Genomic DNA, 24,986 nt, shown 5'->3' with positions numbered 1-24,986 from the left:
AAGAAACAGAAAACCCTATCAAGACAAGTGCCATTAAAAAACAAAAAACAAAAAAACAAACCAAAAAAATGGAATTTACTGGTTCATCTAACTGGAACCTAGGGCCAGAACAGACCTCATTCAGAAGCCAAACAGGGATCAGGAGGCTATTTCTGTAGTTCTGTTGTCTTCACTCCACATCCTTGATGTTGGCTCTAATTTCAGGTATATTCCCACTATGTTGTCCCAAGATGGCTGCCAGCAAGTGCTTGCCTGTGAGCTTCCTTCTTTGGGTCTGTCAAGGAAGGGAAAAATCTACGTGCTATCATTCTTAGCAAAATCCTCTTGGTTCACTTTGATAGTACCAACTCAGAACACAAACCACTTAGAACACAAAGCACTGAAGGAGGGCAATGTAACGTAATTGCCCTCTGACTGACTAATGTCTGAGTTATGTACCTATTCCTAAATCATTTACCAAGATCATAAGAATGGCTTGCTCAGATCATCCTAATGCAATAAAGGTCCACCTCTGGAAGTAGGAATGAGTTCAGTCCTACCCAAACGACTAACAGTGAGGGCAAGATGTGTGCATGTGTGATTGTGTGTGTATGTGTGTGTTAGGGGTGGAACATTGCTAAGAAAACCATAGACTCTATGGCAGGAAGGGTGAGACACAGTGTCAGACAGCAATCCAGGCAGGTTGCCCAGTATAACACTCCCTTTGTAGATCCTAAATCCTTGACTCTAGGTATTGAGCCAGAGTCCCATTTACTGAGGACCTAAATTCAGTTAGCCCCTTGATTCATATGAATTGACTTAACTCAGAAATATCTCAGAACTTGCTTGAAGGCCTACCTACAGAAACATTTTTTAAGGAAAAACAAAACTTGTTTGAATACTTATATGCCTATATATGAAGAAGGCAGTGGCAACCCACTCCAGTACTCTTGCCTAGAGAATCCCGTGGATGGAGAATCCTGGTGGGCTACAGTCTATGGGGTCACAAAGAGTCAGACATGACTGAGAGAGTTCACTTTCACTTTTCACTTTCATGCATTGGAGAAGGAAATGACAACCCATTCCAGTATTCTTGCCTGAAGAATCCCAGGGGCAGAGGAGCCTGGTGGGCTGCCGTCTATGAGGTCACACAGAGTCGGACACGACTGAAGTGACTTAGCAGCAGCAGCAGCAGCATGCCTATATAAGCATATATATTTTGAAGTAGGAAATGTCACCCCACTCCACTATTCTTGCCTGGAAAATTCTATGGACAGAGATCCTGGTGGGCTATAGTCCATAAAGTCTCAAACAGTCAGACACGACTGAGCACACATGTATGATATAAACAACATGTATACTTAGGATGTGTTCATTGATAATGCAGTATATAGTATGTGAAAATTAAAAGTAAGTTATAACATGGTCAGTATAAATGCAACATAATAAACTGGTTAAAATCAAAAGTATTAGTTCTTTACTGCTGTCTTAATAAATCACCACAATCTCAGCAGCTTGAAACACTGGCCATTTATTAGCACATAGTCCCTGCAGGCCAGATTTATGGCATGGCACAACTAGACTCTCTGTTTAAGATCTCATGAGCATAAAATCAGAGCATCATCTGAGGTTGTTTTTCACGTGGCACTCAGGATTGTCTTCCAAGCTCACTGGTTGTTGACAGAATCCAATTCCTTGTGATTACAGGAATGATATCGCCATTTCCTTGACACGTGACTTCCTTCATCTTGAAGCTAATGGGGCTCACTGAATCCCTCTTATGCCTTGAATCTCTGTGCTTTCCTCTTCTGCTCTTAAAGGCTTGTGTGATTATGTTACATCCACTTGGATAATACAATAAAATCTCCCATTTTAAAGTCAACTATTTAGTAAATTGCTTTATTGACTATGCCAAAGCCTTTGACTGCATGGATCGCAATAAACAGTGGAAAATTCCAAAAGAGATGGGAATACCAGACCACCTGATCTGCCTCTTGAGAAACCTGTATGCAGGTCAGGAAGCAACAGTTAGAACTGGACATGGAACAACAGACTGGTCCCAAATAGGAAAAGGGGTAAGTCAAAGCTGTATATTGTCACCCTGCTTATTTAACTTATATGCAGAGTACATCATGAGAAATGCTGGACTGGAAGAAGCACAAGCTGGAATCAAGATTACCAGGAGAAATATCAATAACCTCAAATATGCAGATGACACTACCCTTATGGCAGAAAGTAAAGAAGAACTAAAGAGCCTCTTGATGAAAGTAAAAGAGGAGAGTGAAAAAATTGACTTCAAGCTCAACATTCAGAAAACTAAGATCATGGCATCTGGTCCCGTCACTTCATGGCAAATAGATTGGGAAACAGTGGAAACAGTGGCTGACTTTATTTTGGGGGGCTCCAAAATCACTGCAGATGGTGATAGCGGCCATGGAATTAAAAGACACTTACTCCTTGGAAGGAAAGTTATGAGCAACCCAAACAGCACATTAAAAAGCAGAGACATTACTTTGTCAACAAAGGTCCATCTAGTCAAGGCTATGGTTTTTCTAGTAGTCATGTATGGATGTGAGAGTTGGACTATAAAGAAAGCTGAGTGCCAAAGAATTGGTGCTTTTGAACTGTGGTGTTGGAAAAGACTCTTGAGAATCCCTTGGACTGCAAGGAGATCCAACCAGTCCATCCTAAAGGAGATCAGTCATGGGTGTTCATTGGAAGGACTGATGCTGAAGCTGAAACTCCAATACTTTGGCCACCTCATGTGAAGAGTTGACTCGTTGGAAAAGACCCTGATGCTGAGAAAGATTGAGGGCAGGAGGAGAAGGGGACGACAGAAGATGAGATGGTTGGATGGCATCACCGAGTCAATGGACATGAGTTTGGGTAAACTCCAGGAGTTGGTGATGGACAGGGGGGCCTGGTATGCTGAGGTTCATGGTGTTGCAAAGAGTCAGACACTACTGAGTGACTGAACTGAACTGAACTGATTTCGTAAACTTAATTATGTTTGCAAGCATCCATTGGCCATATAACACAATCACAGAGAGTGAAGACAAGAAGGGGTCAAAATTCTGACTCCCACACTGAATGTTTCATTTTCCCCATTGGGTGTGAAATTAAGTGAAAGCTGAGGAAGCACACACAGGGAAGAATCTAAGGGTGGTTTCTTCAGCTTTCGCATTTTGGTGAAAAACATCCTTATATCTATCGATATATGTAGATACATATGTAAATTACAGAAAGATAAAAGGTGCTGAGACTTTTCATTTGTTCTGATTTAGACTTCTAAAATCTCTGTTCTGCAGACTAGGAATCAGTAATAAGGACAACTTTGAAAGATCTGCCTGCATTTATCTTGTGTTTCTTTATTGTCAGACAGTACAAAGAAATTAAGGTTTTTCTTCTTTGCTATACATATAATACTCAGAAGTGAAAGCTTAATTAACTTGTCAGAATCGTGGCATCTCTTTTCTTGAACTGCTGTATCCACCTTCCCAAAAGATTTGAAAAAGGAAGAATAAACCTCCCAAACACCTTAGCTGGAGGAATGCATATCCACAGCAATCTTGCCCTCTAATATGGCTTCCTGTCATTACAAGTGGTGTTTTCATCCATCTGGGTGAACACTCACTTTCACATTTGTCAAGAAACGTCTATGGTGCAAGAACACCAATTGTTTCATAAGGTAGGGCCCATCAGGTTACAAAGAGGAAGCAAAGCAGAACAGCTAATTACCATGTACCAAATTCATCTTTTTCAGCAAGACAAAAAAAAAAAAAAAATTAAATTAAAAGAAGCAAAGTAGTTGACAACTCCTCTGTTGCCTGTAAGTTAATTTTCACTTTCTCACAGCTGACTTTTTAGTATTCTACTGTCTCAGAAAATGATGTTCCCAGAAACACCTCAAATATCAGACCAGATTCTCTCAGTGTGTAAGCTTTCCTCTGGGTCTAAATTATTTACCTTTGAAAGCTGCATAAATTCCTTCCAGAGGCTGAGTATAAATTGTTTCTTTCACTTACCATGGGTAATTCTAGGGGTTTGAGTGACTTCTATAGTGAAAAAGATTGACGACATTTTTTTCAATCTTTGACATTCACTTTCTTAAACCTCCCATTGACCCACATCAGAACTTAGCTTTTCTAGGCACTGCTTCTCTGATACTACCCCATATCCCTCTGATTACTCCAGAAAGAACTGGACTTTCCCCAGTACCTATGTGTGTGTGTTGCTGAATTATGTCATCTGTGCCAGTGGGTTCCATCTTCCCAATTGAACCACGATGCACACAGGAACAGAGACCACACTTTATATCACTAATGGCTCTCAGTTAATATTATTGACATGATCATAAGTATGACATCATTAAAAAAGTTAATAGTCTGGCAATTTCAAAATCTCTGCCATATCTGAGTCTAGTTCTGATGCTTGCTCTGCTTTTCATACTGTTTTTGTCTTTTGATTTGTTTTATGTTTTTCCTGATAACTGAACATAATGTGCCAGGTAAAAGCAACTGCTTTAGAAAGGTCTTTGGTCATGTCATGATGAGTTATGAGGGACGGGCGGCATTCTGTAGGCTGACGAATAGGCTTCAGTCTTTTGGCATTCCACTTCTGGACTGTGAAGTTCACTTGTGCTTCTGTCTTCTCTGCCCCCTCCCAGGTGGGTCAGGATGGCTACCTTTGGCTGAAGTTGAATATTTCCTTCTCCTTGGGTCCCTTAGACTCTGATAAAACTCTAGCACATTGGTCTCTGGTTAACTATTATTAATAGTTTCTCCCCAGGGCAGACTTCATTAAGTAGAAAAGAGAAAGTATTCCAGAGTATTTCAAAATTGTTTCTTTCCCCTCCACTGTAGGAATCCTGAGAGGATTTCTCTCTGTGAGAACCTGGTCAAGCTTCTGGAGGTAAAATTCAGAAAAGTGTGAGAGTCTCTGATGACTGATTCCCCCAGGAATTTTTAGCTTCAAGACTTGCCAACTCTGAGCCTCCAGCAATTGATCAATTACAGTTCAAGTCTTTCTTCTCAGGGCACTGGATCCTGCTCCAGTAGGATGTAATTCTCTATATTTACCTGTTTCTCCAATTCGGGGTTGCAGGGAGGGGGGTGTGGGGGGTGGGAAGTGGTTTGCCCTGTGACCTCAGTTCTCTCATGAATCTAAAAAATATAAAAAGAAGTATTTATTTTGCACTGTATCCAGTCTTTTACTTGTTAGGACAGAGTGTCAACTTTCAGTTTCTTACATGCTGGACTGGAAACCACAAGTCCTCAGCTTCTAGTTTTTAGCTTTTGACTTAAACATTTACCACATGTCAGGGGCTGTTCTGAGTTTTACAAATATTCAGTCATTTAATCCCCCTACTAACCCTCTGAGACAGTTAATGTTATTATCAGGTAATATTATTACAGGTAAGGGTCACAGAAGTCATAGGACTGGTGGGGGTAGAGCTGGGATTCTGCATACTTTACTCACAAGAGATAAAATCAACAAGTTATAGTTTCTAAGTATAGTTTCTCTCTGCAATGAACTGAAGAAAAGTACTTCCTCATCATGAATTCATATCTTTTGAGTGTCTACTGGGTTTGAGTTGCTCTTACATATTCTCTTGGCTTTTACTTTTGTAACAGGAAACAAACCTTAAATGTTGGATCTATTTCTTTAGGCCTAACTCTTGTACTCTAGTGCCTGTACTTAGTCATGCTGGCTTTGCACCTTTGTAAAAGAATGTTGCCTATAGACTAAAATATACATGATAGCCTATTCTCAAGGCTCTGACCTTTAAAGATACAACACTTTTCCATTCATGTAGGAATAAAAAGTTGCAGAACAGAAAATAACATTGATCTTGTTGGAAGTTACAGGAACACTGTGACCAGAACTAAACAGGCAGCTGCAAGAACAAAAGATTCTTGTACCAAGAAGTTTGTAAGAACCAGCCAGACCGTCTCCCCTTTTAGTATAAAAGATGCCTGAATTCTAAGATGGTTCCTTGGGATGCTAATTCACCATCTTCTTGCTTTGCTGGCTTTTTGAATAAAATCACTATTTCTTGCCCCAACAACTTGTCTCTCAGTTTATTGGCCTGGCATGTGGCAAGCAGTATGAGCTTGAACTGGGTAACACTTTTTCCAGCTAAACCATGGTCAACTTTGTTTGGCAAGCTTCATCACTCATCTCCAAGACTGTTCAGTGAGCCTCCATGCTCCTTTAGGAGCTAAACTCACATGCAAAAATGACTTACTTGCTTGTCTGGCTTTGAACTAGGAGGCGGGGTGAGGCAGGGCTTTGTGGTTTATCACATGTGTAAGATACCTCTTTCCAAAGATAGTTTCTTAGAGCAGTTATATCATCATTTCAGATGCAGGCTGATAAAATATGTCTTAAAAAGAGAAACATATTGAGTGTCAAAAACCTGGTCAAAGGAGATGTCTTGGCAGGAAAAATATTAGTTAATTTATAAATTCATTTTGGTTTAAATATCAACTATGATAAAAGAAACTCCTGGCTAACTTAAGAAGAACCACCTTCTGCAGAAGCTCTTCCACTCACAAGCAGGTTAGATTGTAAAAGACTTTCTGTAATTTCATGTGTCAGAATGTCCCCAAGAGCTACTATACTGAGATAGCTTACTATCTGTTGGTGGAATGCAAAGTTGACACTTTTCCCCCCATTAAATTTAGTTTGTCATTTATTTATGTGTGCTTTTAAACAAAAGTTCCATAAGCAGAGGGGTTTCATTATTATGACTGAAAGTGTCAACAGAAATAAATATTTACCATTGTAATCATTTACTTTTGCCACAACAATACTGCATAATAAGCAAACAAACCTCACAGGCATCTGACAGAATTTAGTATGTTCAGCTATTGTCAGTTACCTGGGTGCTTCTAAACTGGCTTATCTGAGCTGAACTTGTTCATGTGACTGTGAGCAGTTTTCAGTCTGGTGAGGAGCTGGCCTGTCTAGAAGTCTTCAGTTGGGATGACTTAGCTTTGTTCTTGGTCTCTCATCCTAGAGCAGGCAGGCCTGGGCTGATTCTCAAGGTGGATGCAAAAGTCCCAGAGAAAGAACAGAAACATATATGGCTTCTTGAGGCATATAGACAGAACTGGAATACTATCATTTCTGCCACATTCTGTTAGTCAAAGAAAACTATGCCACCATTCTAGCTAAGGCCATTCCAGGTTGAAGAGGTAGAGAAAGCAATTCCATTTTCTAGTGAGAGGAGCTGCAAAGTCACTTTGCCAAGGGAGAAGGTATGAGAGTGAGGGGAATAATTGTGCTTATTTGTTACCAAGTCCAAACTTCTACCACTTGCTGCATGACAGGCCAATAAATTGAGAAGAGTTGTTGGGGTAAGGAACAGTGACTTTATTCAGAAAGCTAGTGGACCAAGAAGATGTTGAACTAATGTTCCAAAGAACCATCTTAGAATTCAGGCATCTTTTATACTAAAAGGGGAGAGGGTGTAGCTATGTTGCAAGCTTCTTGGTGTCAGAATCCTTTGCGCTTATAGTTGCCTGCTTAGATCTGTTCACAATGTTCCAGTAAACACAACTGGAACACAACTGTCTTGTTTCAACAAGACAACTGTTATTTTTTGTTCTGCAACTTTTTATTGCTACATGAGTGGAAAAGTGTACCTACAAAGGTCAGAGCTTTGACAATGGGCTATCATGCATATTTTAGGCTGCAGGCAACATTCTTTTACAAAGGTGCAGAACCAGCATGACTCCGTACAGGCACAAGAGTTAGAACTAAAGGAATAGGTCCAATATGGAGTCTTCTCTGTTACACATTTTTGCAGTTTTTCTGCCATACCAATCTCATGAGTAATGTTTCAACATGCTTGAAGCAATTCAAATACATTTACCTATACCATATCAGATACAGTAAAACAGAGTCAATTCAAGCAAATAATTTGTGGGAACTGGAGAGAAAAACATAAAAAATATGCCAGTGTGTCTTGTTTGGTAGACAACACTAGCCTCATTTTCTATCTTTTCCAAATTTGAATAACTTTCAAAATCTCACGAAGTTCAACCAAGATTTCTTACATAAAAGAAAAATACATCTGTATGTGTCTTGATATTTGTTTTTGAAGCTAATGTAGCAACATTGTGATGGAGAGAAAAGAAAATAATGTGTTCTTAGAAGGCACTTTTTATTAATTTTTCTAAGCAAACTTAATAATACATAAATCCATTTCAATTTCAGTGAGTCCTTGCACTAAACATAGAGTCCTATCTGTCTGTAAATTCCAGGGCTACTTTAGGTAATTGCAAGCTCACAAACCCCTATTCCTTTTACCCTGTTGAGAAATTCTATTCCCTGTTCTCATTATGAAGGTGCATAAAAATCTGAGATTACTGAGTCCCACATTTATTTCTACACATGTAACTAATTAGATCTGGCTTAAAGGGGAAAAAAAAAAAAATTAGTACATCAAGGTAATGGTCTGGAAATATTTTATCCAGACATTTTCTGACCATGTGACTATTTAGGATCAAGCTAGTTTTGAGACAGCATCTTTTGTTGCTAAAAAACATGCTCCCTGAAGAAGCAAACCTTTCACTGGAGACTAAGCATAATCACACTTACACTGGAATTGAGAAAGACATAATCTTTCAAGTCACTGGGGCTCTCATTTAGTACTACAAAGTAACTTATGAAGCAAGTGTTGCCTTTAAAATGTCAGCATGGTGCCATATGGCCTTATATAGAACCCTGCCCTTGTAAACAAGAATGAAATGTGACCTAGCCACACTGGGTATGTTCCTTAAGAATAGTGTTTCATCTCAAATTCCCAATAAAAAGTTCCTTTAGGGAATAAGTGTGAGCAGAAAGTACCTTTCTTTAAAATATACTATAGTAAAAAGCTTTCTTATGCAAGGCAAGTAGAGAGTTATGCCAGTTAGACAAAGACTCTGAGAAAGAGAATTCACATTGCCTCAGGTGGTCTCCTGCCTTCAGCTCACTTACTTTTAACTCCTAAGACGTGTATGTGAAATAAAGGACAGTGATGAATCACCCACATTAGTAGAATCCCTCTAGGGAAGAGTTCTAACTTTTTTCTAAGACTGCAGGAGAAATAAATAACAACTCAAGAGGTGACCAGCATAGCCTAACTTGTTTCTTCCTGTTGCCTTGATAACAGTCTCAAAAAGCTAACAGCCTGTACTATATGACAGGGTGGCCTGGTGGTCAAGCATAGGTTGGAGGCTCTTTCAATGACTGGTTTTGAGACTGAATAATTCACTAATCGCCTCAACTCAGGAATACATAAAAGGAGGCAATGAGGATCCCTCTACCTACCTCAGAGGCACTCGTGTGTGTGTGTATGTGTGTGTGTTAGTCACTCAGTCATGTCTGACTCTTTGTGACCCCATGTAGCCCTGCCAGTCTCCTCTATCCATGGGATTCTCTAGGCAAGAATACTAGTGTGGGTAGCCATTCCCTTCTCCGGGGGATCTTCATGACCCTGTGATCGAACCCAGGTCTCTCACATTGCAGGCAGATTCTTTATGATCTGAGCCATCAGGGAAGCCCCTGGATGAACTCTATAACCATGAAATAAGAAATAAATGTTTAAATGTTACGAAAGGTGCTGTGAAATTTTAAAGATCGTTGTAATCATTAGATGGAGGCTGGGGAGGGTGCAGAAAAGTGCAGAAGAGAGGGAAGGCAGGAAAAACTCAGAGCTATGGGAAACACCCTTGAGTTCCTGCAAGGCAATGGTGTGCTGAACTAAGTGTGGCGGCGGCACACTCGTGGTGAGGATGGGAAGGAGCAGGGGACAGTGAGGATAGGCCCAGGAAAACGAAGAAATGGAGCAACCTGTGCAGAATGGAGGGGAAGACTGCCCTTTGGGAGCGGGCGAAGGCCACCAGTCAAAGAAATCATAGACGGGGACAGGCTCGCCGATTTGCCCCTAATTTCCGATGGGTCATACCCAATAGGCAGGTCAATGATGGGGTGGGTGGAGAGGGAGACGATATGGAAATATTCATGGAGGAGATGAGAGAAATCAGGAGAAAACAGGGAGCTGCAGTTGAGGAATTGTCTGCATATCCTTATGGGGGAGCTCTCTAATCACCATGACCATCATGACGAATTTTGCCTTATGCCTTGACTCCTGCCATTTCCTTGAGACTAATACTGTGATTTCTACCGTTGTTCTGTTTTTCTTGCATTTTCCTGATAATGCCTTTACTGATCCGTTTGCTGTGAACCTTATGTCATTTCAATGCGTCAGGTGGGTTCTGTGTTACCAGCTTCTAATGGCAGATTGCCTTGGCACCCAGTCTAAGTTTCTGTCAACAGTGAAATTTCACCCATTTGCATGGGAAAATGTAAAGCTAATAAAGTAATTAAAAAGCAAAAAAAAAAAAAAAAAAGAAAGAAAAGTGCATAGGAAACAACACTGGATTAGAAATCAGGTGACCTGGTTTCTAATCCCAGTTCTGCTCAAACCAGCTGGATATCCTTGGGCAAGTCATTCACATTAGGGCTACAGTTTCCTCACTGGGCAACCACATGAGATTGTGGCAAGATCAAAAGGATAAACTGGGGAACCAGAGTAAATAAGGCAGTTTTTGCCCTGGAGGAGTTCGCCACCAGTGGGAGAGATGGAGATGTAAAGAGCTGAAGATGATAAAAGTAATGGATTATACAGGATGCTATACAGTGGAAGCGAGAAATAGATTTAAGGGACTAGATCTGATAGACAGAGTGCCTGATGAACTATGGATGGAAGTTCGTGACATTGTACAGGAGACAGGGATTAAGACCATCCCCATGGAAAAGAAATGCAAAAAGGCAAAATGGTTGTCTGAGGAGGCCTTATAAACAGCTCTGAAATGAAGAGAAACAAAAAGCAAGGAGAAAAGGAAAGATATTCCCATTTGAATACAGAGTTCCAAAGAATAGCAAGGAGAGATAAGAAAGCCTTCCTTAGTTATCAGTGCAAAGAAATAGAAGAAAATAACAGAATGGGAAAGACTAGAGATCTCTTCAAGAAAATTAGAGATATCAAGGGAACATTTCATGCAAACATGGGCTCAATAAAGGACAGAAATGGTATGGACCTAACAGATGCAGAAGATATTAAGAAGTGGTGGCAAGAATACACAGAAGAACCGTACAAAAAAGATCTTCATGACCCAGATAATCACAATGGTGTGATCATTCACCTAGAGCCAGACATCCTGGAATGTGAAGTCAGTTGGCCTTAGAAAGCATCACTATGAAAAAAAAAAAAAGAAAGCATCACTACGAACAAAGCTAGTGGAGGTGATGGAATTCCAGTTGAGCTATTTCAAATCCTGAAAGATGATGCTGTGAAAGTGCTGCACTCAATATGCCAGCAAATTTGGAAAACTCAGCAGTGGCCAAAGGACTGGAAAAGGTCAGTTTTCATTCCAGTCCCAAAGAAAGGCAATACCAAAGAATGCTCAAACTACCGCACAATTGCACTCATCTCACACACTAGTAAAGTAATGCTCAAAATTCCCCAAGCCAGGCTTCAGCCATACATGAACCGAGAAATTCCAGATGGTCAAGCTGGTTTTAGAAAAGGCAGAGGAACCAGAGATCAAATTGCCAATATCTGCTGGACCATCGAAAAAGCAAGAGAGTTCCAGAAAAACTTCTATTTCTGCTTTATTGACTATGCCAAAGCCTTTGACTGTGTGGATCACAATAAACTGTGGAAAACTCCAAAAGAGATGGGAATACCAGACCACCTGACCTGCCTCTTGAGAAACCTGTATGCAGGTCAGGAAGCAACAGTTAGAACTGGACATGGAACAACAGACTGGTCCCAAATAGGAAAAGGAGTACGTCAAGGCTGTATATTGTCACCCTGCTTATTTAACTTATATGCAGAGTACATCATGAGAAACGCTGGGCTGGAGGAAGCACAAGCTGGAATCAAGATTGCTGGGAGAAATATCAATAACCTCAGATATGCAGATGACACCACCCTCATCGCAGAAAGTGAAGAGGAACTAAAAAATCTCTTGATGAAAGTGAAAGACGAGAGTGAAAAAGTTGGCTTAAAGCTTAACATTCAGAAAACTAAGATCATGGCATCTGGTCCCATCACTTCATGGGAAATAGATGGGGAAACACCGTCAGACTTTATTTTTTTGGGCTCCAAAATCACTGCAGATGGTGATTGCTGCTGTGAAATTAAAAGGCGCTTACTCCTTGGGAGGAAAGTTATGACCAACCTAGACAGCATATTAAAAAGCAGAGACATTACTTTGCCAACAAAGGTCCATCTGGTCAAGGCTACGTTTTTTCCAGTGGTCATGTATGGATGTGAGAGTTGGACTGTGAAGAAAGCTGAGCCCTGAAAAATTGATGCTTTTGAACTGTGGTGTTGGAGAAGACTCTTGAGAGTCCCTTGGACTGCAAGGAGATCCAACCAGTCCATCCTAAAGGAGATCAGTCCTGGGAGTTCACTGGAAGGACTGATGCTGAAGCTGAAACTGCAATATTTTGACCATCTCATGCGAAGAGTTGACTCATTGGAAAAGACCCTGATGCTGGGACGGATTGGGGGCAGGAGGAGAAGGGGATGACAGAGGATGAGATGGCTGAATGGCATCATCGACTCAATGAGCATGAGTTTGAGTAAACTCCGGGAGTTTGTGACGGACAGGGAGGCCTGGCGTGCTGCGATTCATGGGGTCACAGAGAGTCAGACACGTCTGAGTGACTGAACTGAACTGATGCATTCTGCTTGGAGAGGAGGGAGGAAGAGTGATTCATGTTGCCTGAGGGGCTTTAGGTGAGTTCCACAGAGAAGGTAACATTTCACCTGGATCTTAGAGGATGAGTAGGTGTTTTCCAGACAGAAGAAGGGACGAGATAGGAGACAGGGCTGGAAAGGTTGAGCTGTGAAGGACTGTTCATGTCATGCTATTTGGACAAAGACAGGTGACAGCACAAATATCTGTTGATTGCATGGTGTCCTTGGCTACAGATGTGACATTGTTAATGGATCAAGTCTCCCTTTTTATTCACACATGTGAATAGTACAAGCAGCATTTTAGGGTTATCCTGGCTATGAGTTCTGGAGCCTTATCTTCTCTCTTTAATGGATTGTCTGTCTTCTGCTTGCAGAGTTTCCATGTCCTAACAGCAAAACATAAACCCTAAGGTCTCCACGTGTGTGTGAGGTCAGTAGGAGACAAGGGTGGGCTCTAAAGAGCTCTAATTCAGTGCCCAGCATCTTGTGGTTCTTGTTATTGAACAGCTCTGATCCTCAGCTCCAGTTATAACTTCTGTTAAGATCTTACCCCCTCAACTCCTTTATCTGATTTCTTATGCCCAGGTCCTCATCCTGATTATCTGTAGTAAGCACTTCATAGCCTTTTGGAATTCGGGGGTATTTCTTTTTTTTTTTTTTTTAATTTTTTTTTTTATTATTATTATTATTTTTTTCCAGTGGGTTTTGTCATACATTGATATGAATCTTATTCCTTATTAGCCACTTTGATCCAAAAGCTTGTCTTCTGCTGATGGACATCCTTGAAAACAGCCACTGAGTCATCTGACTAAATGCTAATTGCTGAATATTAATCTCTCTAAGATTTCTGTTGCTGGTCATTACTATGCTCCATCTGCTTGTGACATCAATCTTGCACTTCCTGTTGGACCTCCGTGACCTGGACTGCTTACTGATGATCTTTTGGTGCATTGCTCAAATATTTTCCTACTTTCTACCTGGACTTTGTTCTCATACCTCCAGATGGGCTTATCCTTGTAGCCTGCTTCACTCTACCAGGCAGGTCAGGTTCCAGGTCTCTCTGGACCCTGCAGTGCTACCTTCTTCCTTTTCAGTTAGCCATGGCCTGCCAGGCCAGGACACAAGCTATCTCATATACCGTGTAACAAAAATATAAACAAAAATATCTCATAATGGTAAGTCTTCCAAACTCAGGCACTCAAGACCTTTAATAAAACTGAAAATATAAGCCAAAAGGAAAATTGGTGTAAACAATTACTACCACAAATCCACCTGCCAATACATTTGTACTATCTTAGTTTTTCTGTCATAGTTAATCCATCACCTACCAAGGCTTTGAGGACAAGAAATACAGAATAACACTTAATGAGGGGCCTATAATAATCTTGCAAGGTAAAGGTAATGATAATCCACAAAGGTAGAAAATGAGACAGAAGCTAATTTGTCCAAGTAAAGCAACCAGTTAGTAAATAAAAAATAACCTTAATCGACACCCCTTCCTCCATTTAGTCTTTGGTTTGTGCATCTAACAGCTTTTACTGATGGCTATATGAATCATCACTACAGCAGAGTAAACCAAACAGCTCAGTGGAAGACATCACTGCTCCTGTGATCCCTGAAGAATTTCTTTCTGATCTTGTCTTTCTGTAGTTTCTGGTCTCATGCTATGTTTCTTAGGAAGCTCTATTCTCTAAACTCTTCCTCATGCCCTCTTCTTTCTTTCAGAGTAGCTGAGCCCTCAATTCAATGATCCTTTTTAGGTAGGTTGGTTCCAGTAGAAGTGTCAGAAAGCATGAGAAGAAAGTGAGAAATGCTTCCAGCACAGAACATGCTGAGACCATAGGTCACATGTTGTGGAGGTTGGGTAGGGATATTGGTGAGGACAAGGAAAGGTAAACAAACTGCACACGTTTCACAACTATCCTCTCTGGCAGTGAGGATGGATAAATGAATAACAAACCTGATTTAGGGGCACTGTGCAAAGGGGAGGAGAGGATAGTAGATTAGATACTGTCATTAGAATAATCTAGATGGATGAGAAAAAAGAATGGTGTAAGCTGTCTTTCGGTATATCTGCCCGGTTAAACCCTGCATTGATCTGAACTTCTGGGTTTTGAACCATGCTTTGCCTGCTTGGTGTCACTAAAGATTACAAAGTCATTCTGTGTGGAGCTGTTACAATGTGAATCTCATTTTTGGGGCCTCCTCTTCATTGCCCTTGGTCCTTTAATTTCCCATCACCATATTGTAGGCTCTCTTGCCACCCCCAGAAGCTCCCTCTGCACTCCCATCTCAGCCTTGGCAGAGTATCTTATCTTATACATCAAGCATATATGTGCAAACTACATCAAAGTACCTCTATTCATCCCCATTAGATTCATCATGTATTTTGCCACCTCTAACTCAAAGAAAGGCTTGTCTCTAATCCTTTCCAAGGCAAACATTCCCGTGTGTACTCAAGACTTCAGTCCCTCCATATCATCTGAAAAGTTAATTTTTAATAAATCCCTTTTGTAGTTTCACTCTTTTCCTCTCCACCCATTCGTTCTCTTCAACCAGCATATTCAGGTGTCTTTCACTCCCAAAACAATTTCTTCATTTTTTGTTTGGTTTTTAGCACTCAAGCTCTCCTTTCACTTCCCGATAACAGTAATTTTTTGAAAGAGTAATTGACATTCTCAGCCTTTAATTCATTATTTTCCATTTACTCCTCAGTTTCTGTTTCCACTATTGTGCTATTAAAGTTGCTCTGGTGATGTCATCAATAGTTGAAACTCAAGTAGGATCTCAGGCCTGCTTGAATCTTGGAAACACAAAGCTGGTGAAGACAGGGAGCTCACTTCTGAGACTGGACTAGTAGGATTAGGGAAGTAACCCAGACACAAACATAAACAATGAGCAACACTGGATAACATTTAGAGTAAAATGAACTGTGAGATGGGAAATTGTACATATATTTATCAAATATTTTTGAAGAAGTTAAATAAAATTCAAAAATATGTGCAACGCTTTGAGTGATAAAAGTGCTCTAAAAGTTATTCATGAAGTTTGAAATATGTATATATATACATAATAGAAGACAATATACATCTAGAAAAGACTAAAAGATATTCACCAAGATGTTAACTTTGATAGCCTTTTTGTGTGTGGAATTGTGGGTGACCCTGTTTTCATGTTTATAATTTTTAAATGTTTAACAACGTTTTTTCCAGAGATACAGTTTGTAAGGGAAATATCATTCTTAACCTTTTCAACTTTTCATTTTTTAAATAGTCAAATTTTCATTGTAAGCATCTTTTCTTCTTGCTTTAAGTCTGTGGTTCACAGCTATGTTCACAGATATGTGCAGATGTGTGCGTAAGAATGATCACAGTGCTTACAAAAAAAGAAAAACAAAAAACTGATTCTGGACTCCACCCTTCCCGCCACAGATTCTGGTTCTTTAGATCTTCCATCCCAGGGATCTGCTCATTTTAATAAGCTCTTCTATTGGTTCTGATGCAGGAGATCATCCCTGTATCAGACTAGAAGCATCATGGGATGTCAATTATTCTTCTCAGTATACAATATTAGCTTTTGTTCTCTTAAGGTAGAAGTCCAGCAAAAATACGTGGTGGTAATAAGGGCAGAATAGCTCTCTTCTTTGTGGCTCTTGGAGCCACTGACCATATTCCAAGAATAGAACCTTAAGAAAACCAAGATCCAGTTATGGGGTCAATCAGAAGATTAGTCCTAAGTCGAAGAATTAAACAAAGAATTACACCTAATACACCAAGTGGCTAATGCAAAGCTATTGTTGAGATTCAGGATGGAAGATTATCATCCCAACATTTCAAGTACAAAATTAGAGGTGCTTGAGCAGCTAAGACAGCTAATGAATAAAAAATAGAGAACACCAATAGTCAGAGGGAGTAGATCTACAGAAATTCTCAAACTTCATAATGAGCAATGATGGTGCTTTTATTAATCTCCTGTGGATACCAGGAGAAAAGTAAGTACAAAATTCCTGAACTATTTCTCTGAGCTCTAATCCACATTTCCAGCTACCAGTGAAATACTGACACCTGATTATCACACAGGCATCAGGCACTCAAATTTTCCAAATCCGAACTCATTACTTTTCCTGCTAATCAGATCCTTACTGTTTTAATCTCTTCCTCCACTGAGAATGTCACTCTCCACCCATTGGCCTCAGTAAGAAGTCTTTATCATCCTGTACTTCTCCTTTGATTGCAAGACCTCATCTTCTGGTTTCACCATAAGCAGTGTGATATCAGTTATGCAGTGAATCAAATAGAGAATTGACAGGACGTAGCTTAGCACCTGGACAAAGTAAGCATTTTAACATCCACATCTTTGCATATATGGTATTACCTGTTAAGGGATCTTTTCCTAATTGACCTTTTAGGTAACTTTTTCAGAAGACCCAACTTAAACACTCCCATGCATTCTAAGATCTCACTGCATAAGTATATTTTAGTATTTAAACTTCACTAGATTATAGTTACTTATTTGTCTTTCTACCCTTTGGATCAAGAGAAACAGACTGCACACTATAAGGGCCTAAGCGACATTCATCAATGTGTAACAGATATTTCCCCAAGCCATTTTAACCTGGGACTGTGTGCAAGGGTCCAATAATCACAAATCTGACTTTGTAACTAGACTTCCTTGGAACTTTAGACCTCGTCCAAGGCTTCTTATCTGATTTTAGGGTGTGTGCATGACCTCAAAAGCAGCCCACAACAGGTAGACAATATCTATTTTATATTCAACTTCTTGGCCCACCCAGCTACTGAGGGACTGCCCAGACATGCTACAGTCATTATCCTGCTACCCCATGTCAATGCCGTTTCTCCACAACTGCCTCACTGAAGCTGACATCTGTTGTCTTTATCTGGAACCCTGACTAATCTTTTGGTAATAGAAATCCTTTTTCTAGCTCAGAATCCATTCTTGTGATAGCACAGATTTGCTTATCAAAATTATCTATTATTGTTTCATTTTTAGGAAGTACTCAGGAAATAGTATATGAACCATGCCAAGCAAATCAGAGCCCCTGCTGGGACTGCTCTAAATGGGAAGGCTGTGATTCTGGGGCTGGTTACCATCTGACCTGCCACATAAAAATGGCATACTTGCAAAGTAAAGTTACACAAATCAGTAGAGCTTAGGGAATAAGCTAGAGCCCTTGAAACTCGTCATGTGAGCCAGTAAGTTTCATTGTGGTTTAAATGTGAGTAGGATTTCTATTATTTGTAACTGTAAGAGTTCCAATAGCTTCTAATACTATTTTTACCATGGAACCTAGACGGCCTGTTACTTGAGCAAGTGACATCTGTGCATTGCCAAGGCTGAGCCCCTGGGATGCCTCATCTCCTGCCCTGCCATTGGAGATGTGTCATTCTACTCCTGTACCTTCTTACTACCTAAAATCTCATCTGTAATTCCTAAGCCTTAGCCCCTAGTCGTCCACCACAGCCTGATGTTCTGCAGTAAGTTATTTTGCTTCAGATCCTAAAGAATGAATGAAGATCTCTTTCTTAACCCCTTTTCAGAGGCAAGAAAACTTTTTTCTATAAAGGACAAGGTGATAAATATTTTTGTTTATTATAATAATAGTATCTTTGCAGGCCACACTCACATCTGTTGTAACTATTCAGTTCTAACATTATGAACATAGACAATATAAAATGAGTGAACATTGTGTTCCAATACAACTTTATTTATGAACACATAAATTTATGTTTCATGTAAGTTTCATGTGTTACAAGTTGTTTTTTTTTTAATTAGTTCTCTGAAGTTTTTTAACTAATTGAAAGTGCAAAATCATTCTTAACTTGCAATCTGCATACAGATTGTAGATTGCCTATCTCTGCTCTAGGCCACAGAGTCCCCCCATCAGTTGCCTCAAATAATTTCTCCCCCTTCCTGTGCCCATCCAACTCTCTACTAGAATTCAGTCAACAAATTCAAACTATTTGAAATTATTCCCAAACCTATCTCTCCAATATACTAGCCCAGGTCTGTTATATGAGAAATCATTCAACACAAGTCTGTTAGATGACTGGATGAAGAAAAGCTAGTGGAAGATATGACAAAATTAGAAGGGAAAATTCCTCATTCTTTCTTAAATTAAACAAGTTTTTAACATAATATCTTTTTCCTAGCATAATTTCATCAGAAAGTGAAAAGACCATGCAGAATCGTACTTTTGGAGGACACCCAAAGCTGTCATCTCAGTCAGAGGAAGGATTCTCCTAGTGAGCCAGTTAAAAGAGCCAAGTTGAATGCTACAGGAAAAGATTGGCCAGCTGGACCCCTGTACTTTGACTGTGGACTCTGAGAATTCACTGGAGGAGGGGAGAAGAGTTCTAAACTGGCAGCATATTCGGGGTTGAGTGAATCCAGACACGAGGCTGAAAAATGACTAATTTATCATTTTCAAATAATTTAAAGTTTTCTGATATTCAAACATTATCATAATTACCAAATCGATTTCCCTGTGGAGTTTAAGCATTCTGGTAGGAAATGCAGTAATTTTTCAAATTTAAGTTCAAATATCTTGTGTTTTAATGTAATAAAGATGAAATGATATGTTATTGCCAAGAAGGAGAAAAAGCCATGAGTTCCATCCCAAACGTCCCAGTCCCTGGCCACCCTGTGAACTTGCTGCATCTACCAGAAGTCCTGTTTCAGGCAGACGATGTGGCTGCACATACATGCTAACCTCTAAGGGTATCTGGTTTGTTAAACGATTACAGCTCTAAGAGTCTGGAAAAACCACATCTGGCACAGAAGAGTGAGAATCTTGGGACTGACCACATTAACAAAGGTGGAAATTCACTAATTTCAGTGTGTGTGAAACAGAAAGTCAGAGGCTCCCAAGCACATGGCCTTGAACATTCTTGTATTCTGATCTCACCTTGATTCCTTGCTGGCTTTTCATCTTTTTCTCTCTCTGTCTTTTTCTCTCACTTCCAGATTCTTCCTCCTTCAGAGATCAAAACAAACAATTGATTTTTTACATTCCAATACACTCAAATTGGTAGGACTTGGAAACTTTTCTTCCAAATGCACCAGGCAAACAACCAGCTTTCTGCAAATACACCCTCTAGCCCACGCGTCCACTGCCACATAATCATTCACCTGTACTACATGCCAGGAAGACACAGTTCTTGGTGCTTAGGAAATGCAGTTGGCAGAAGTTTGACCCCCATAACTTTTACTCCCCATTACTACTCCTGTGAATATGTTACCTTACATGGCAAAAGGGACTTTGCAGATGCAGTTAAGGTTACTAGTCAATTGACCTTAAAATAGGGAGATTGTTTTAGGTTACCCAAGTGGGCCCAATGTAATCACATGAGCTCTTAAAAGCAGAAGTAAGGGTAAAAGGAAAAGTCAGAGTGATGTGAAGCATACAAAGGACACAATATGCCATTACAGGTTGAAAGATGAAGAACCACATGCAAAAAGGCTTGCAAGAGGCCTTCAGGATTTTAGGATCTGAAAGCAAGGACTCTGGTCAACAGCCAGCAAAGGATGGGGACCTCAGCTCTTCAACTACAAGGAGCTGAATTCCACCAACAAGTGAATGAGCTTGGAAGTGAATTCTTCCCTAGGGCCCCTGGATAGAAACCCAGGCTGGCCAACACCTTGATGTCAGCCTTGTGAAACCCTAGGCAGAAAACCCAGTTGGACCATGCCAGACTTCTGACTGACTGAGAACTGTGAGCTGATAAATTTGTACCATTTTAAGCCATTACATTTGTTGGCAGTTTGTTACTCCGTGGTAGAACTAACACAGGAAGCATCAGTGAACAAGATGAGGAGACAGCTCTGCCTGCATCAAGTTAAGATAGATAATGAACAATACACATGACTAAAAACTAAATGATATAGTATACTAGCAGTTGTAAGCACTAGGAAAAGAAACAAATACAGGAGTGGTATAGGTAAGTGGTAACATAAGAAAAAGTAAAATGAAGAAATAATGTAGAAAAATGTAGACAAGAGGAATCAGAGTGCTGTTTGGTTGGAGTGGTGCAGATGACAGCTGGATTAACAGGTGGTCCGAGACTCACTGAGGAAGTAGCGTTTGAGTGAAGAGATGAAGGAGGTGAGACAGTGAGTCAAACAAATGCTTGGATTGGAAGAACAAATAGTACAGTTAAAGGTCCTAAAGCAGGGCAGGGCTGGTCAGGCTCTAGAAGCAGCTGAGGAGGTGAAGCTTTGGGGCACACTTGTCAAGGGAAGAGCAGTAGGAGGCAGGTCAGAGAGGTGACAGGAAGCTATATCACATGGGGCTTTGCTGACCTGTCTGAGTCTTTGATTTTACTCTGAGAAAAATGCGAGAGTCATTGCAGTGTTTCGAGCAGAAGCAAGATATGAGGCTCACCAAGAGTCTCAAGGTAAAGTAAGGATAAGAGACTGCAAACCAGTAGAAGGCAAATACAATATACAGGTGGTAATGATTACTCTTTGGACCTGGATAGTAGAATGAATATTGTGAGAAAAGGTCTGTATATATCTTGAAGATAGAGCCAACACTGGATTGGATGTGTGGCTATGAGAAAAAAATAAGATTTTAGAATGACCACAAGGTTTTTAGTCTGAATAACTGAAGGATCAGTTACCATCATCTGAGATGAGAAAGATTATAGATAAAGAAAATTTTATGGGAAAGGAGAGTCTTAGACATGTTAAGTTTGAGGTGTCTTATATGTTAAACATGTAAGTGGAGAGTTTGATTAAGCAGTTGTATAAATTCAGTCCGCAGCTCATGAGAGAGCTCTGGACTGAACTGGCAATTGGAGAATCACCAGCATATAGATGATGTTTAAAAACACTGGCATGAATAAGGCCATCAAGGCTATGATTCAATAAAAAAACAGAATCTAGAATGGAATTATGAGATTCCCTAATGTTAAGAAACCTGTGAGAAGAGAAGATAAACTTACAAAGGAGACCTAGAAGAAGTTACAAATGACATCATAAACCTCATACATTTCCCTTAAACCCTTGGCATAAATTCTTCTTTTCAATATCATTCCCACTTCATCCCTTCCCAGCATCCAAATGCAAGTGATGGAAAACCAACACTTCAAAATCCCCAATATGCAAATTGCATGAGTAAGGGACATCTGGAAAAAGTCATTCTTAATTAAGCCCTATTGGCTAAATCAATCAATTTAGTGTCTTCAAGAACATATTATATGTTATTTTTGGCCATTTGTCTTCATGTTAGTCCTGACTATCTTTACCTTTCATTTCCCAAACTCCAAAAGGATATTTGCTTATATAATCTTCACATACATTGTCAGAATCCCTCCATTCTCTTCATTCATTGAATCTTTTCTTGCCACTAGATTAAACTCCCCTTGAGAACTGAAACTATGTTTCCCAATTCTTACAACCTCATATTTGATAACAACAAGAATTTCACTGTATTTACTGAACACATTGATATGAGTTTATCTTCTTTCTATTTCCACAGATATAATTTGCAAAAATTAATTGAATCTGGGTAAACTGCCTGCCAATGACAGGTTGGAATGATGAAAGTAACTCTGTTTCTCTTGCGTTAGATTTAAGAATTGAGCTCATTTATGAGCCAAATGCTTTCAAACCTGGCTCAAAATATTTTCATGGGTCTCAGATACTATGAAAATGACAGCAATGGCAGAACATTTTAACTGGAAGAAAAGGTGAGAGAAAAATCGTAACAGCACTGTCTCTCATCTGCATCCCATCTAATGCGTTCTGAGCCTTCATTATGATAGTCACTCATCTAGAGCATTTTTTCTGGTTTTCACATATCACAGACAAATATAATAACTATCCCAATGCAACTGTTCAATCTTTGTGAAATTCATTGCAATGAGCAAATTATACCCAAAAAACTTTGGACTAGAGATTTCTTACTAGATTTTGTGGGGTGGGGGGGAGGTGGTTGAATTCTCAAGAAGCAGACCCAAAATAAGGAGGTAAGTATAAAGAATTAATGTGAGAGTTTATCCTGGGTAGAGGGAAATAGACATACAAGCCAGCGAAGGGAAAGAAACCAATAAATGATGTGTTCTAAAGCTGGTTATTCCTATGGCATCTACCATCCAGTCTTACCACAGAATTCTAGGAGACAGTGAAAAGCATGACTCTAAGATATCCCAATAGAGGAGAGAGGGAGCTGAGGTATATATCCACCAGTTCCTCTCTCATCATTGGTCAAGTGATATTTCCAGAGGCACTTACTGCACTTCACTGCGTGCCTGCCCTATACATCAGACAGGCCAAAAGAAAGTCCTTGGGTGGGGGTAAAGGTACATCCCATAGTATACTGTCTGCACATTACTGCAATAGTGAGAATGCTGAAGGAATGTGAGTGAGACATGAAGAACATCCACTACACCAGTCCTAGAATACTTGTGTTCATGCAACCTCACTTTTTCTTTTTTTATAGACAGGGTATCTATTACTGTATATCTGTGCTATATCTGTTCTCTCTGAAACTACTGGGGCTGTCAGTCAGAGTCTCTTCCTCCTCCATAAAACCCTGGGCCAGTGAGGTACTCAGAGTAACTCAACATGCTGGACATAGTGATTATTTCAAGGTATATAACAGCAACAACAAAAAAGGCTAATAAGAGTCCTTGAGGACTGATACACAGGTTGGTAGACAGGCTCCCAAGTAAGGATACTACTTCAAAGGGCTAGACTAACCCAGTGCTGCTTTTGGCCTTACCGCCTGCACTTAGGGGCAAATCACTTAAGAATGAAGCCAACACAAAGGAGGGGAAAAAAAAGATGGAGTGAGACAGAGCCTTAGTGACACTACCTGTGTATCCCAGATCCATCTATGTCTAAATCAAATCCTAACTCTGGGACTTTGTAGTTTCCTGAGACAATGAATACTCATTTTCTCTCCCTATCTCAATTTTTTAAGATTTCTTTGCCTTACACTAGTTTGAATTGGTATTCGGTCACATGCATCCATACATCCCAACAAATAACAAATTTTATAATTTGGACAAATGGATACTATTGCTAAATATTGTTTATCTGAGTAATACCCAAGGTATATGCAAGAACATTAAATAATTAGGGGTGGAGATAAATCAATACAATGTTTGCATCAGTCTTTTCTGTACATTTTTATACATTCAGAAAATATTTATTGGAGGTGGAAACAAAATGCACTAATGCATATTGACTCTCTAGTAAGATTTAATATTCATTCATATTCTATGTTGTATAATCCTTGAAGAGATTCAAACCTTGTTTTCCCTTAGTCTCACAGCTAATACATTTCAGAATGTAAGAACTGAACCCAGTTTCCATGATTTCCCATTTTTTATAGTACTTTTCTACTGGTTACCTAGGTTGAAGCCAAGTACTATGGGAAAGGGAGCTATAGTAATATAAATGAGGAAGCCCCTGACTACAAGGTGAATAGAGCAAACACACTGACAAATGTTCTCAAAAAGTATATAATTGACTGTTTGCAGCTTTATGAACTATATGTAGCCCAGCAGGCTCCTCTGTCCATGAAACTCTCCAGGCAAGGATACTGGAGTGGGTAGCCAATCCCTTCTCCAGGAGATTTTTCTGACCCAGTGATCAAACCCAGATTCCTTGCATTGCAAGCAGATTCTTTAGTGTCTGAGCCACAAAGGAAGCCCCAGTATATAATCCATGTCAGTGCCATGTCAATGTATGAATGAAGATCTCCAGAAGAGAGGTAGCTAGGGAAGGTTGTGTGATGGGAATGCCATATAAGGAGGATTTTGATGAGAAGAAGGCAAGGTGGATATTCTAGATGGAGAAGGTAGCACAGAAGCACAGAGATTATTCATTGTATAGTGACTCTTAGAGAACAATTGGGAAAAGGATAAAGTAATATAGTCAGATAGTATTTCCTGAACTTTATTCAGCTGAAAAACATTCTTACAATTATTTTCCACATCTGTAGGCAACCTGTACTATCACTTAATAATTTAAATAAAAATAACTCTGAATCAACTCATTTGTTTTTGTTAAATTAAGCAATAGTATCTGTAAAATTATGACTTGCTCTATATTTCTTAAAATAGTTATTGAAATAAATATATAATCATTAAAATAGATTAACCATCATCTAAAATTATCTCTCATACTGCTTTGGTGGTAAATTCAATTGATTCAGAAGCAAACTGACTTGGTCTCTATCTGAACTTGGCCCTTTAACTTTGATCTCAAGCACTGA

General features: G+C 39.7%; 1 pseudogene; it reads left to right on the top strand.

Annotated features, from left to right (window-relative positions):
- The first annotated feature begins 9,803 nt into the window (after nucleotides 1–9,803).
- On the top strand, nucleotides 9,804–10,117 carry LOC133050792 (protein BEX3-like; annotated as a pseudogene).
- Nucleotides 10,118–24,986: the final 14,869 nt, after the last annotated feature.

This window comes from Dama dama, chromosome 33 (genome assembly GCF_033118175.1).
Source record: "Dama dama isolate Ldn47 chromosome 33, ASM3311817v1, whole genome shotgun sequence".
In the NCBI taxonomy this organism is placed as follows: Eukaryota; Metazoa; Chordata; class Mammalia; order Artiodactyla; family Cervidae; genus Dama; species Dama dama.
The sequence above is the reverse complement of the archived record's forward strand: the minus strand, read 5'-3'. Positions and strand labels throughout refer to the sequence as shown.